At 42.2% G+C, this 13,172-nt stretch overlaps 1 long non-coding RNA gene across 2 annotated transcripts in view; it reads left to right on the top strand.

The window, feature by feature from the left end:
• Window positions 1-989: 989 nt before the first annotated feature.
• Window positions 990-13,172, top strand: part of LOC138755632 (uncharacterized) — a 44,068-nt gene continuing 31,885 nt past the window's right edge. For both annotated transcript variants that reach the window (XR_011352434.1, XR_011352433.1), the window contains exon 1: window positions 990-1,663. This is a non-coding gene — a long non-coding RNA (uncharacterized lncRNA). The remainder of the gene's footprint in view (window positions 1,664-13,172) is intronic.

The following is a 13,172-nucleotide window of genomic DNA, read 5'->3' as shown; positions in this document are numbered from 1 at the left end:
GGGTGCAGCTATCTTGATTCCTGTGCACATATTGGAGATCGGTCGGTGCCCGCACCAGAGAGTTAAGGGTGAAAATTCAACTTTGTTAGAGCATTCAACTCTCGCGCATGCACCAACTAAACTCCAATATGCGAACCCACCGCACATGCCAACCGAAGACTCACACAAGCTCAGAGGAGTTAATATGGCAGATAGGGGAGTTGAGGAGGGAAAAGATGTTGTGAAAATTGCATGCAGTGTTAGAAGTGGTGGAAATTTTCTAAAGTGCATCTATTTCTATGCAAGGAGTATTGTAGGAAAGGCAGATAAGCTTAGACATTGTGGCCTTTAGTGAAACTTGGTTGCAGGAGGTTCTCAATGTTCCTGGCTTCAGTTGCTTTAGACATGATAAAATGGGAGGGGGGGGGTTAGGGTGACAGGGGGAGGACTTGCATAGCTTGAGGAATATTGGGGATCTGATTTGGAAGAAGAGAGGTGAATAGCAGGTATAAGCAACATGGAGAAAATGAGAAACTTCAGGCATATAAAAGATGCAAGGAAAACCTCATGTACGAAATCAGAAAACTAAAAGAAGACATGAGGTTGCTTTGGAAGTCAATGTGAAGAAATAGCCTAAGGGTTTCCACTGAGGGTAGGTGAGATACAAACCAGAGGATATGGGTTAAGAGTGAAAGGGAAAAAGTTTAGGGGAACAAGAGGGGGAAACTTCTTCACACAGATTGGAATGAGCTTCCAGCTGAATTGGTGAATGCAGGGGTCAATTTTAACATTTAAGAAGAATTTGGACAGGTACATGTATGGGAGAGCACAAAATGGATCAGCACAAATTAGAAGGCCCGAAGAGGCCCGAAGAGGCCTGTTTCTGTGCTGCAGTGTTCTATGGTTCTATATTGGGAAGTTAAATCTGGCCTGCACTTAAAATGTGAATGGTAGGGCTTTGGGGACTGTTGTAAAACCAAGAGAATCAATGTATTGAGTATTGTGTTATATAGAGAATTTAGGTTAAAATGACTTAAGTTAAAATGTGATGATTAATCATAAAAAGGGAAGCCAGAACGGACAGGGAGCTTACTAGCAGCCAAGGACAAAAGGTTCAGCTGAATATGTTTTTTTAAAAACCTATCTTTTCATGGTCATAGTGAGAGACATGCAGGAGACAAAGGATTGATAAGAAGGGTGAGAAACAGAATTTAGTGTATGTAGAGTTCACAGCGTACGTAACGAACGTGATAATTAAAAATGCAGTTATACTTAGAATGCTTTTGTAATACTAACCAATTAAAACAGTATTAATAAGAAGGGGAAGGGCAAACAATAAGGGTATAAAAATCAATGCACTGTATGTATCGGGGCTTAACTGGTGAGAAGCCAGTTGAGTCCAACTCTGCAGACTTGTAAATAAAGCTTGTCATGTCATCAGTTTTAAAGAGACTCATGTGTGAGAAGTTTTATTTCTGACAAATGGGGGCTCATCCAGGATCTACACTCCGGCCGTGAGGGGAGGCGAGAAGAGGGACATCGGAGGCGGTGCACCCCGCTGAGTTCAGCGGCTCCTAGTCCCTTGCTTGTCGCTTCGGGCGGCTTGAGCGAGTGGTATCCGGACAAGGTGACACGACAAGACGGAGAGGAGAAGGGTGACGGTTCAATCCCCGGGAAGACACCGGTAAGTGACGACTTACGATTGTGGTGTGGGGATTGGGTAACAGGTGTAACGGGATACACCTGTTTGGATAAAAAAACCTAACATAATAGATCAGGTATAGAGCTTTTGTCGTGGCGTGAGGACCCTGTCGTGGGACTCTAGGATAGACCCCAGGGAAACATCGGCGGTAACCGAAGGAGGGACAGCACCGACGAAGTGCCGAGAAGAGAGGGGTCAACCCCAGGGAAACCTCAGCGGTAACCGAAGGAGGGACAGTACCTCCGACGAGGCGTCTGAGAAGAAGGGAGTAGGGTCCAGAACGAGAGGGTCCTCAGCAACGATAAACAGATCTTGGTGGAAAAATGGGAGGATCAAAATCTAAGGGCTCGTCTGAAAATTCAGGACAATTCCTGGGAGTTCCCCTTGACAGCCCTTTGGGGAGAATGTTTGAAAATTGGGATAGTAAAAGATATCGAGACAAAAACAAGAAAAAGATGGTCCAATATTGTCTCCTTTGGTCGAAACAACCTATTAAAGGTTCCTCGGTCTGGTGGCCGAAATTTGGATCTGATGAGGATTGGGTTAGACAAGCATTAAACATATATGTAAATTCGAGACCAAAGGTGAATCAAGAAGAGTCAGCATATGCATTTTGTTGGGTTCCCTGGCCAGGATCCTTAACAAAATGTTTTAAATTGAGGGTAGCGGGAGAAAAGAAGTGGGAACCTCTGGACAACCTTCCCCCTCCTTATATTCCCCCGGTGCCTACTGCGCCCGAGGAAAGCTCATTACCGGAGGGGAAAGGTGATGAATCTGATTGCCCCGAAAGGGGCCGGGGAAGAAAGGATGAATTAAGGGAGTCGGACCCTAAACTTCCACTGGTAAACCGACCCTGGACAAGATCCCAGACTGGTCCAGGACCATCAAAGTTTTCAATAAGCCTAAATCCCCTGAGGGAAGTTCCTATGGGAGGACCGGGAGGGGGAACGGGATATGTGAATGTTCCCCTAACTAGTACAGAGGTGCGGGGATTTAAGAAAGAAATGAAAAAGTTATTGGAAGATCCTATAGGACTGGCTGAACAGCTCGACCAATTCCTGGGACCAAACACATATACGTGCGAAGAGATGCAGGCAATAATGGGAACATTATTCTCACCCCAGGAGAGGCAGATGATTCGACGGGCTGCCCTCCTCATGTGGGAATATGAACAACCTGGGGACCCCAGACCCCATGAACAAAAATATCCCTTAAATGAACCCAGGTGGGACAAACGAACACCCGAGGGATTGGAAAGTATGAGACAATATAGAGAGTGGACAATTAAAGGGATACGGGAGGCTGTGCCAAAGGGTCACAATTTTACCAAGGCATTTGGGAACCACCAGGGGAAAGATGAGTCCCCTACTGATTTTTTGGAGAGGGTGAGAAAGAATTTCCAACAGTATGCGGGCGTGGACCCTAGTACACCAATGGGTGAACAGCTTATTCGAATTGAATTTGTTTCCAAATCATGGCAGGACATTAGAAAGAAACTAGAAAAGGAGGAGGACTGGAGCGAAAAACCCCTAAGTGACCTGTTAAAAAAGGCGCAAAAAGTATATGTGCAGAGAGAAGAAGAAGATCAAAAGAGGGCGACAAAGGTTATGGTACAGACTATCCGACAGATGAATGCAGAATCCAGAGGGGAAAGAAAACAAAACCTTCCTCTAAACAATCCAAGATATCCAAGAGAGGGAAGACCCCGGAGGTTCGTTAAGTGCTATTACTGCAATGAGGAAGGACACTTTAAGAGGGAATGCCCCCGATACAAGAGGGAATTGCGTGCCCTTGAATTTATGGAAGAAGATTAGGGGGGTCAGGGGTTCCAAATGTTAGGGACCAAGTATAAGAGGGAACCCCTGGTAAAACTAAAAATTGGTCCCAAGGGAGAAGAGGTGGTGTTTATGGTGGACACAGGAGCGGAACGAAGTAGTGTAATAACTGTGCCAATCGGAACTGAGCCTGTAAAAAGTAATTTGACAATTTCTGGGATAGAAGGGGCTCCCAGAATGGTATCAATAATTCCCCAAGTAACAGTGAAACTGGAAGAAAGAGAAGGGGTACAAGACCTCTTGTTGTTACCGTCGGCTGGATTTAACCTCCTAGGAAGGGACTTACAGGCTCTCCTAGGTTTGGGTGCTCTCCCTGTGGACGGAGAAGTGCGAGTCCACCTCTGTGCTCTAAAGGAAGAGGATGAACGGCAGATTGATGAGAGAGTCTGGTATAAGGAGGGAAATCGAGGAGGTCTGGACATCCCACCTTTACATGTCACATTAATACCAGGTCATCAGCCGGTAAGGAAACGTCAGTATCCTATTTCTTTGGAAGGGAGAAAAGGGCTACAGCCGGTAATTGAGATTCTAATACGAGACGGACTATTAGAAGAATGCATGTCACCTTATAACACCCCTATACTCCCAGTGAAAAAGTCAGATGGATCCTATCGCCTAGTTCAGGATCTAAGAAGTTTGAATGCTATTGTTCAGACCCGCCACCCAGTGGTGCCTAATCCCTATACTATTATGAGTCGTATTCCCCCAGACCATGAGTGGTTTAGTGTTATCGACTTGAAGGATGCCTTCTGGACGTGTCCATTAGAAGAGGAAAGTAGAGATATGTTTGCGTTTGAATGGGAAAATCCATGGACAGGTAGACGGAGACAGCTTCGGTGGACTGTATTGCCCCAAGGGTTCACTGAATCTCCGAACCTGTTTGGACAAATGCTAGAACAAATCCTGGTGGACTATCCACAATCTGATGATTCCCAACTAATGCAGTATGTGGACGATTTACTATTATCAGGACCCAAGGAACAAGAAATGAGGGGAGATACAATTAGACTTGAATTATCTGGGGAAAAAGGGTCTACGGGTGTCCAGGAACAAGTTACAGTTCGTTGAGAGAACTGTGGTATATCTGGGACACCAGATAAGTAAAGGACAGAAACGGATTACCCCTGAACGGATTGCGGGAATCACTAGAATGCCGTTACCCCGTAATAAGAAGGAAATAAGACAATTCCTGGGACTCTTAGGTTACTGTAGGTTATGGATAGAGGACTACTCAGCTTTGGTGAAGTTTATGTATGAAAAACTGACAAATGAAAATGAATATCCATTGAAATGGACCCAGGAGGAGGGGGGATGGTTCGAGGACTTGAAGCATCGCCTGACACGAGCCCCAGTACTCACTCTGCCCTCTTTAAAACAGCCCTTCCAGCTATTTGTCACTCATAACCAAGGAACAGCTGTGGGAGTTTTAACACAGGAAAAAGGCGGTCAGCGACACCCAGTGGCTTTCCTTTCCAAAATGATGGACCCAGTGTCTCGCGGATGGCCGACGTGTATCCAGGGAGTAGCGGCTGCTGCTCTGTTGGTAGAGGAAGCACGTAAACTTACTTTTGGAGGAAAGATGACTGTGTACACCTCCCATTCTGTGAGTGTTTTATTAACACAAACTGCCCATCGATGGCTGACTGATTCCCGCATATTAAAGTATGAAACCATTTTAATGGTCGGAGAAGATCTACAGTTTGCAAAGATTAATAGCTGCAACCCAGCTCAGTTTTTATACGGCAGTGAAACAGAGAGAGAGGTGGAGCACGACTGTGTCGAGTTGACAGATCTTCAGACCAAGACCCGAGAAGACCTTTGCGATACTCCTCTGGGAGAAGGATATGAATTCTACATTGAAGGCTCCACCAGATGTGTTGACGGAATGAGAAGAAGTGGGTATGCTATAACTCTGCAGACTTGTAAATAAAGCTTGTCGTGTCATCAGTTTTAAAGAGACTCATGTGTGAGAAGTTTTATTTCTGACATATTGGAGTTAGGATTTTAAGGTAAAGTTGTACAAGACATTAGTCAGGTCAGATGTGGAGTTTTGTGTGCAGTTTTTATCATTGAACTGCAGGAAATATATCAATAAGATTGAAAGAATGCAGTGAAGATTTACAAGGATGTTTCCAAGAAATGAGAATCCGAGTTATAGGGAAAGGATAAATAAATCAGGACTTTATTCCCTGGAGCGTCAGAAAATGAAGATTTGATAGAGGTATACAAAATTACAAGCAAAAGATAAAGTAAATGGAAGCAGGTTTTTTCCTGAGGTCAGATAAGTCAAGAACGGTAAAGGATGAATGATGAAATGTTTAATGGAAACAATAGAGGAACTTAATACAGAGAGTGGTCAGAGTGTGAAACAGGCTGCCAGCTGAAGTGGTGAATGTGACATTTTGACATTTAAGAACAATTTGGATAGGTACATGGGAATAGTTTGGGGGCCAATGTTCCATATGGAGGTCAATAGGTCTAGGCAGAATAACTAATCAGTGTGGACAACATGGGCCTATTTCTGTGTCATGGTGTTCGATGGTTCTTTGGGGGTACAGGTATGTAGTATGATGAAAGGGACAACTCAGTTTTGGTTATCTAACCATATGAAAGATATCATTTAGTTGGAAAGGATGCAGAATCTTTTCTGGGACCAGTAGTCTTGAATTATAAGGAGATGACAGAAAATTTGGGACTTTTCTTCCTCAAGTTTAGGATGCTGAGGAGGTTACCTTATAGAGGTTTATTATACCTTGAGGGGCATAGTTAAAGTCAGTCATCAAAGCTTTTTACCTAGGGTAGGAGAATCTAAAGCTAGAGGGCATAAACTTAAGGTGAGAGGAGAAAGATTGAAAATGGGCTTGAAGAATATCTTTTTCACACTGAGTGTGAAGGGTATCTAGAGTGAGCTGTTAGAGGAAGTGGTGGAAGCAGAAACAATTGTCCCATTCAAAAGATATTTAGTCAGGTACTCATGTAGTTTAAATTTATAGGGACATGGCAGTTTCTAGGAAAATAGGGCTAGTTTGATTGATATGGAAAAGTTAACCCTAATGCTATGTGTCTGTGACATTTGAGAAATAGAGGAGCATTCTTTCAATTCCTTTCAAAATTATGTTCAAATCTCTATATTTCACTAAATGACAACGGACACCTTGGCAACAGCCAAATCTGTCACAACACAATAAATTAAATAGAGATAAGTAGCCTTTTGCTTGCAATAAAGCTGGCAAAAGACGTCAATGTGAACGAGAATGAGTGGGAATGTTAAAACAATTTGTGGCTCAAAATATTAACGCTAACAGATATGCCCTTTTAAAAACTCTCAGTGGGTATGAAGAGACCATTAATTTAAATGAATATTTTTACAGATTTGCAACTCTTAACTGAAAATTCATTTTCTCTCTCTGCTCAATAGCAAGTACCTAAGGAGTGCACGGATGAAAATAATGTTCATTTCTGTCTAGGATGAGAGAAAAACAGGAAGGATGACTCAGTTGTGGTTAACAAGGGAAATTAGGGATATTAGATCTAAAGGGAAGACATACAAATTGGCTTGTAAAATGCCAATTAGTTTAGAATAAAATAGAACAATTGAGAGAGGAAAATGCATCAAGAGAGCAAGCTTGAGGAAACATTAAATCTGTATGTGAAATTTTATGTAGATATGTAAAGACATATTGGTGAAGTTAAATGCAGACCAGCTACAATCAGAAACAGTGGAATTTATTATGGAGAACAAAGATGTGACAGAACAATGGACACGTTGAAAGAATAAGAGAACGAGCTCAAGTTAATTGGAACAGGTTGTTCAAAGGAAGAGGAATGTTAGGAAAACAGATGCTTTTAACTGTGTTGACAAGAGTCTAGGAGATGCACCTTCCTGTTATAGAGTGATGAAAATGCAAACATAGGGAAACTTGGATCATAAGGGAACTTCAGGCTCAGGTCAAGAGCAGGAAGGAGATATGGAGCAGGCATTCTGGAGGAGTTCTGGGAATGTGGGAGCAAGCTAAAAAAGAAATCAGGAGGGCAAAAAGGGGGAAGGTGATAGCTCTGGCAGATAACATTAAGGATAATCCTAAGTGATTTTATAAGTATATAAAGGGGGAAAAAAGTAAGCAGAAATAAAATGGAAGCCTTCAGGAAGCAATGCAACATCCTCAAGTATTTATCCTCTATTTTTAATGACATAAGATTGGGGAACTTGGGGGGCAGTCAATGGTAGTGTCTTGGGCCAAAACATTGGTTATGTTTATTTACCTTTGCTATATAAAGGATACTGACCTGCTGAGTTTCTCCAGCATTGTGTGTTTTTACTTCAACCACAGTGTCTACAGATTTGCCTGCTTTACTTTAGAATGGATAGAAAAGTGGCTTCAAGGAAGAAAGCCGAGGGTGATAGTGGAAAGTTGTTTTTCGGACTGGTGGCCTATGACTAGTGGTGTGCCACAGCGTTTACTGCTGGGCCTATTGCTGATTGTCATTGATATCAATAATTTACATCAGCCATTCTTAATGGGCACCTTATGCCCCCTCATGAGGGCCTCAGCACATTTAAGTAAAAGCATTGTTTTCTTTTCATCTCATGTAACATAATTTTTTTTAATGTAGTCATTAAGAGAGAAGGAAGAAACCAAAGGTTGACTACTTCACAGGGAAGAGGACCCATAAACTTTCAGCAAAGTTCTAAGTGGGCCATAGTTTAAAAAAAATGGTTGAGAATGCCTGATAAAAATGCACATAGCAAGTTTGCAAATGACACTAAAGTGTATTGTAGATAGTGAAGAAGGTTGCCAAAGATTGCACCAAGATTTTTATTGGTTGGGCAGAAGAATGGTAGAAAGAGTTTACTAAAAAGAAATGTGAGGTGTTGCATTTTGGTAGGCCTAACATGGGTAGGACCTACACAGAGAATGGTAGGTATCTGGACAGTGTTATAGAGCAGGATGAACTTGGAGTACGGGTACATAGTGCCTTAAAAGTAGCGCCACAGGATAGTCAAAAGACTTTCAGAACATTGCTTTTCATCAGTCAGAGTAATGAGTATAGAAGATGGGAAGTCATGTTGCAGATGTATAATACATTGGTGAGGCCCCATTTAGAGTACTATATTCTGTTTATGTGTATCACTGTGTTATAGGAAATATGTTGCCAAGCTAGCGAGAGTGCAGAGAAGATTCACAAGAATGTTGCCAGGCTTGAGCTACAGGGAGAGGTTAATCAGGTTAGCGCTTTATTCATTAGAGGGCAAAAGGATGAGGGGTGATCCCATATAGGTATATCAAAACATAAGAGGAATAATTTGGGTGAAAGTAAAGAGTCGTTTGCCCAGAGCAGGGGAATTGGTAACCTGAGAACTTAAGTTTAAGGTGACAAGTAAGTTTGGATTGCTGGAGGAGGTGGTTGAAGCAGGTATAATTGCAATGTTTAAGAAAAAAAATGGATTGCTGGAGGAGGTGGTTGAAGCAGGTATAATTGCTATGTTTAAGAAAAAAAATGGATTGCTGGAGGAGGTGGTTGAAGCAGGTATAATTGCAATGTTTAAGAAAAAAAATGGACTGCTGGAGGAGGTGGTTGAAGCAGGTATAATTGCAATGTTTAAGAAAAAAAAATGGATGGAATACATGATAGAATGGGCTTGGAGAATATGGGCCAAAGACAGGCAGACATGACTAATGTGCATGGGATATTTTGGTGTGCATGGGATATTTTGGTTAGCATGGGCAATTTGGGCTGAAGATCATGTTTCTTTGCTGTATGAGTTGATGACTCCAAGTATTTTATATCTGCCTTCACAAAAGATACAAATAGCCTCTCAGACATGTGAAGAAAACAAGCATTGAATGAGGAAGAATTAAATTACGATTTGGAAGGAAATATTATTAAGGAAATTGATAGGATTGAAGCCAGTCAATTCTTATGACCCATTAGTCTGCATTGCAAAGGGTTTGAAGTTTATCCATGTGCTCCTTAAGTGTTTGCTATTGCCCATCATCATCAACCACAATTCATTTTTTGCCAAATTTCATCTCATACTATTGTAGTTTCCTTTGTTTGGAGTCAGGAACAGAGTATAAAAAATTTTATTTGGGTCTGAGGGACACCAATATAGCCCTACTACAATTTTTAAAATTAGTAAAAGAGAAATCATTAAATTATAGACTGGGTTGCCTAAAATCGTGGGAAAATGGGAAATGCTAGAGTCTTTAATTAAATGTGTAATTTAGAGCATAAGACCATATAGAAGTAGGCCATTTGGCCCATCAAGTTCACACCACCATTCCATTATGAGCTGATCCATTCTCCAACTCAGCCCCACTCCCCTGCATTCTCCCCACAACCTTTGATACCCTGACTATTCAGATACCTACCATTATTGGTCATCCTCTGATTTGAAGAAGACATGTTGTTGTACAGTTCATCTGTGTACATGAGGTTAATTTGTAATCCCAGTCTGAAAGTGCAAAGTCTAGCACAATGGGGTCACTGGAAGTCCGTTTTTGTAACAACCGTGTTTGCTGCTTTGTGACGCCATTCACAGTTTTCCATCAGTTTTTGGCAGCTACTGTCTTCAAAGCTGATGTCAACTTCATAGCACAGGGCTCACCAATGGGATCTGTCAACAACCGCAACTTCTAGTTCTCTTGGCAGGATGTCACAGTAGTGTAGGTTTTCCTTCACAGTGTCTTTATAGCACGAGGTCTCCTTCAGTTCACTATAGAGCAGCTGGCGAGGCATTTGGTGGTCGTCCATTCTGATGACGTGTCCCACCCACCGCATCTGATGATCAGGAACTCAATGCTGGTGGACTTCGCATGACCCAAGACCTGCAGGTTGGAGACACAGTCTTGCCAATGGATGCCAAGGATGGAATGGATGGCATGCATGTGGAATTTCTCCAGTTGTTTGATGTGACATCGATACAGAGTCCAGGTCTTACATACACATAGGAGAGAAGGGATGATCTCAGCTCTGTAGATTTTCAGCTTTGTGGAGATGTAGATTGATTGAGCACTCTGGTGCACAGCCTCCCCATAGCCTGGCTGGCCTTGCTGATCCTGGAGTCAATTTCTTTGTCCAAAGACCCATCATCAAGATAATACTCCCCAAGTGTTTGAACTTATTTACATTTGTTAGCTGGGTGTCATCGACAGTGATTTTTGGTTCTATGGTGTTGGTGTTTGGCACGGAGTGATGATGAACTTCAGTCTTGTTCAGGTTGATGGTCTGGCCAAAGAGCATAGCAGCATCTGAGAATTTGTCCAGAAAAAAGGGTTTATTGAATGACTGTGTAGAGGCACTTCATCCATGCATTCAAACGGTGAAGGTCAAAGAGGAAGCTATCCAGTTGGTACCTGATGTACACTCCTTTCTCCAGACCTTGGACTGCAAGTGAAGAACAGATTGAACAAGACTGGGGCTAGTACACAACCCTGTTTCACCCCATTAGGAATGGCCAATGCAGCTAATGCATCACCACTGCAGAGGACCTGTCCTGTCCATTCTGTCATGGAACTGCCAAATAATTTTTACAAATTTCCTTGGGCATCCATAATGTCTCAGGAAGATCCAGAGAGCCTCCCTGTTTACAGTGTCAGATGCCTTTGTCAAGTCAAGAGTAAAGAGGCTTGTTCTGCTTGAGGCACTTTCCTGAACTTGTCTCACAACAAGTATCATGTCCACTGTACTCCGTTCTGGCCAAAAGCCACACTGCGGCTCCAGGAGATTCCTATCCCAGACTGTGACAAGTCTGTTCAGGAAGATGTGGGTGAAAATCTTGCCTGCGATGGACAGCAGTGAGATACCCCTGTAGTTTCTGCAGTTTGATTTGCTATCAATCACTGCCTTAAATAAACCCAATGACCTGGCCTCCACAGCTGCAGTAGCAAATTCCAGAGGTTAACCACTCTCTGGGTAAAGAAATTCCTCAACATCTCTGTTTTAAATGGATAACCTTTGATTGTGAATTTGTGTCCTCTTATCCTAGACTTTCCTACCCTGAGAAACAACTTTGCCACTTCTCCTCTGTATATGCCTTTCTACATTTGATATACTTTGATGAGGTCTCCCCTCATGCATCTGAGCTCATGAAGTACAGTCATAGAGCCATCAAACATTCCTCATATGTTCATTTCTCATTCCAGAAATCATTCTTGTGAATCTTTTCTGAACCCATTCCACTGCCAGCACATCCTTTCTTAAATAATGAGTCGAAAACTGTACCCCATACTCAAAAGTGCCTTATAAAGCCTCAACATCACATCCCTGCTCTTTATACTATTCCTCTGCACTGATAGAAAATGATGCTGGAGTAATTATAATGGGAGACAGGAAGATGACAAAGGGACTGAATGAGTGTTTTGCATCAGTCTTCACTGTGGAATTTGACTTCTTCGCCACCGACTCAACCTGAAGGTTGACCTTTAGCGTATCCCGCACGATGACTCCCAAGTCCCTTTTCACCTCCATTTTTTCAATTTTCTCCTCATCCAAATAATAGTCTGTCTTTTTATTCCTTCTACCAAAGTGAATGACCATACACATTCCAACATTGTTTTTCATTTGCCACTTTTTTGCCCATTCTCTCTGCAGCCTCTCTTTCCTCATTACTCACTGCCCCTCCACCTGTCTTTGTGTAATCTGCAAATCTAGTCACAAAGCCATTTATTCCTCAATCCAAATCATTAACATACAACTTAAAAAGGAAGTTGCCCCAACATGGACCCCTGCAGAACACTACTGTTAAAATCAGTAGCCAACCAGAATAGAATCCAATTATTCCCACTCTATTTCCTGCCAATCAGTCAATGCTCTACCCATGTAGTATCTTTCCTTTCATTCCATGGGTCTCATCTTATTAAGCACCTTGTCAAGGCCTTTTGAAAATCCAAATATACATCTGTGGCATCTCCTTTGTCCACCCTTCTTGTGGTTTCCTCAAGAGACTGCAATAGGCTTTTTGGGCAAGATTTTCCCTTAAAGTAACCATGCTGACAGGCCTACCTGGTCATGCACCTCCAGATATTCCATAACCTTATCCATGGCAATCGACTCCAACAATTTCCCAACCACTGATGTTAGGCTAACAAGTCTATAATTTCCTTTCTGCTGCCTCCCTCCCTTTTTAAATAGTGGAGTGACCTTTACAATTTTCCAGTCCTCCAGAAACATGCCAGAATTTACTGATACTTGGAAGAATATTACTAATGCCTCCACAATCTCTGTATCTACTTCTTTCAGATCCTGCATTCTATCTGGTTCAGGAGATTTATCTATCCTTAGACCATTCAGCTTCCCAAACACCACCTCTCTGGTGATCGTGACTGCAGTCACCTCTCTTCCCTGACACCTTTGAAAGTCCGGTATACTGCTAACGTCTTCCACAGTGAAGCCTAATGTAAAATACTCATTTAGTTTCTTGCCATCCTCTTGTCTCCCATTACAATTTCTCCAGTCATTTTCTATCGGTCCTATATCAACTCTCACCTCTTTTCTGCTCTTAACATACTTAAAAAAGCTTTTAGTATTCTTTTTGATATTATTTGCCAGCTTCAATGCATTTACAAAGCATTTGGAAACTAATGACAGCGTAGGTCAAAGTCAGCATAAATTCACAAAGAAAATTAATTGCAATTTTCTGAGGATTTAACAAG

Source organism: Narcine bancroftii, chromosome 2, assembly GCF_036971445.1.
Source record: "Narcine bancroftii isolate sNarBan1 chromosome 2, sNarBan1.hap1, whole genome shotgun sequence".
Classification (NCBI taxonomy): domain Eukaryota; kingdom Metazoa; phylum Chordata; class Chondrichthyes; order Torpediniformes; family Narcinidae; genus Narcine; species Narcine bancroftii.
This window is presented reverse-complemented; position numbering and strand designations above follow the sequence as displayed.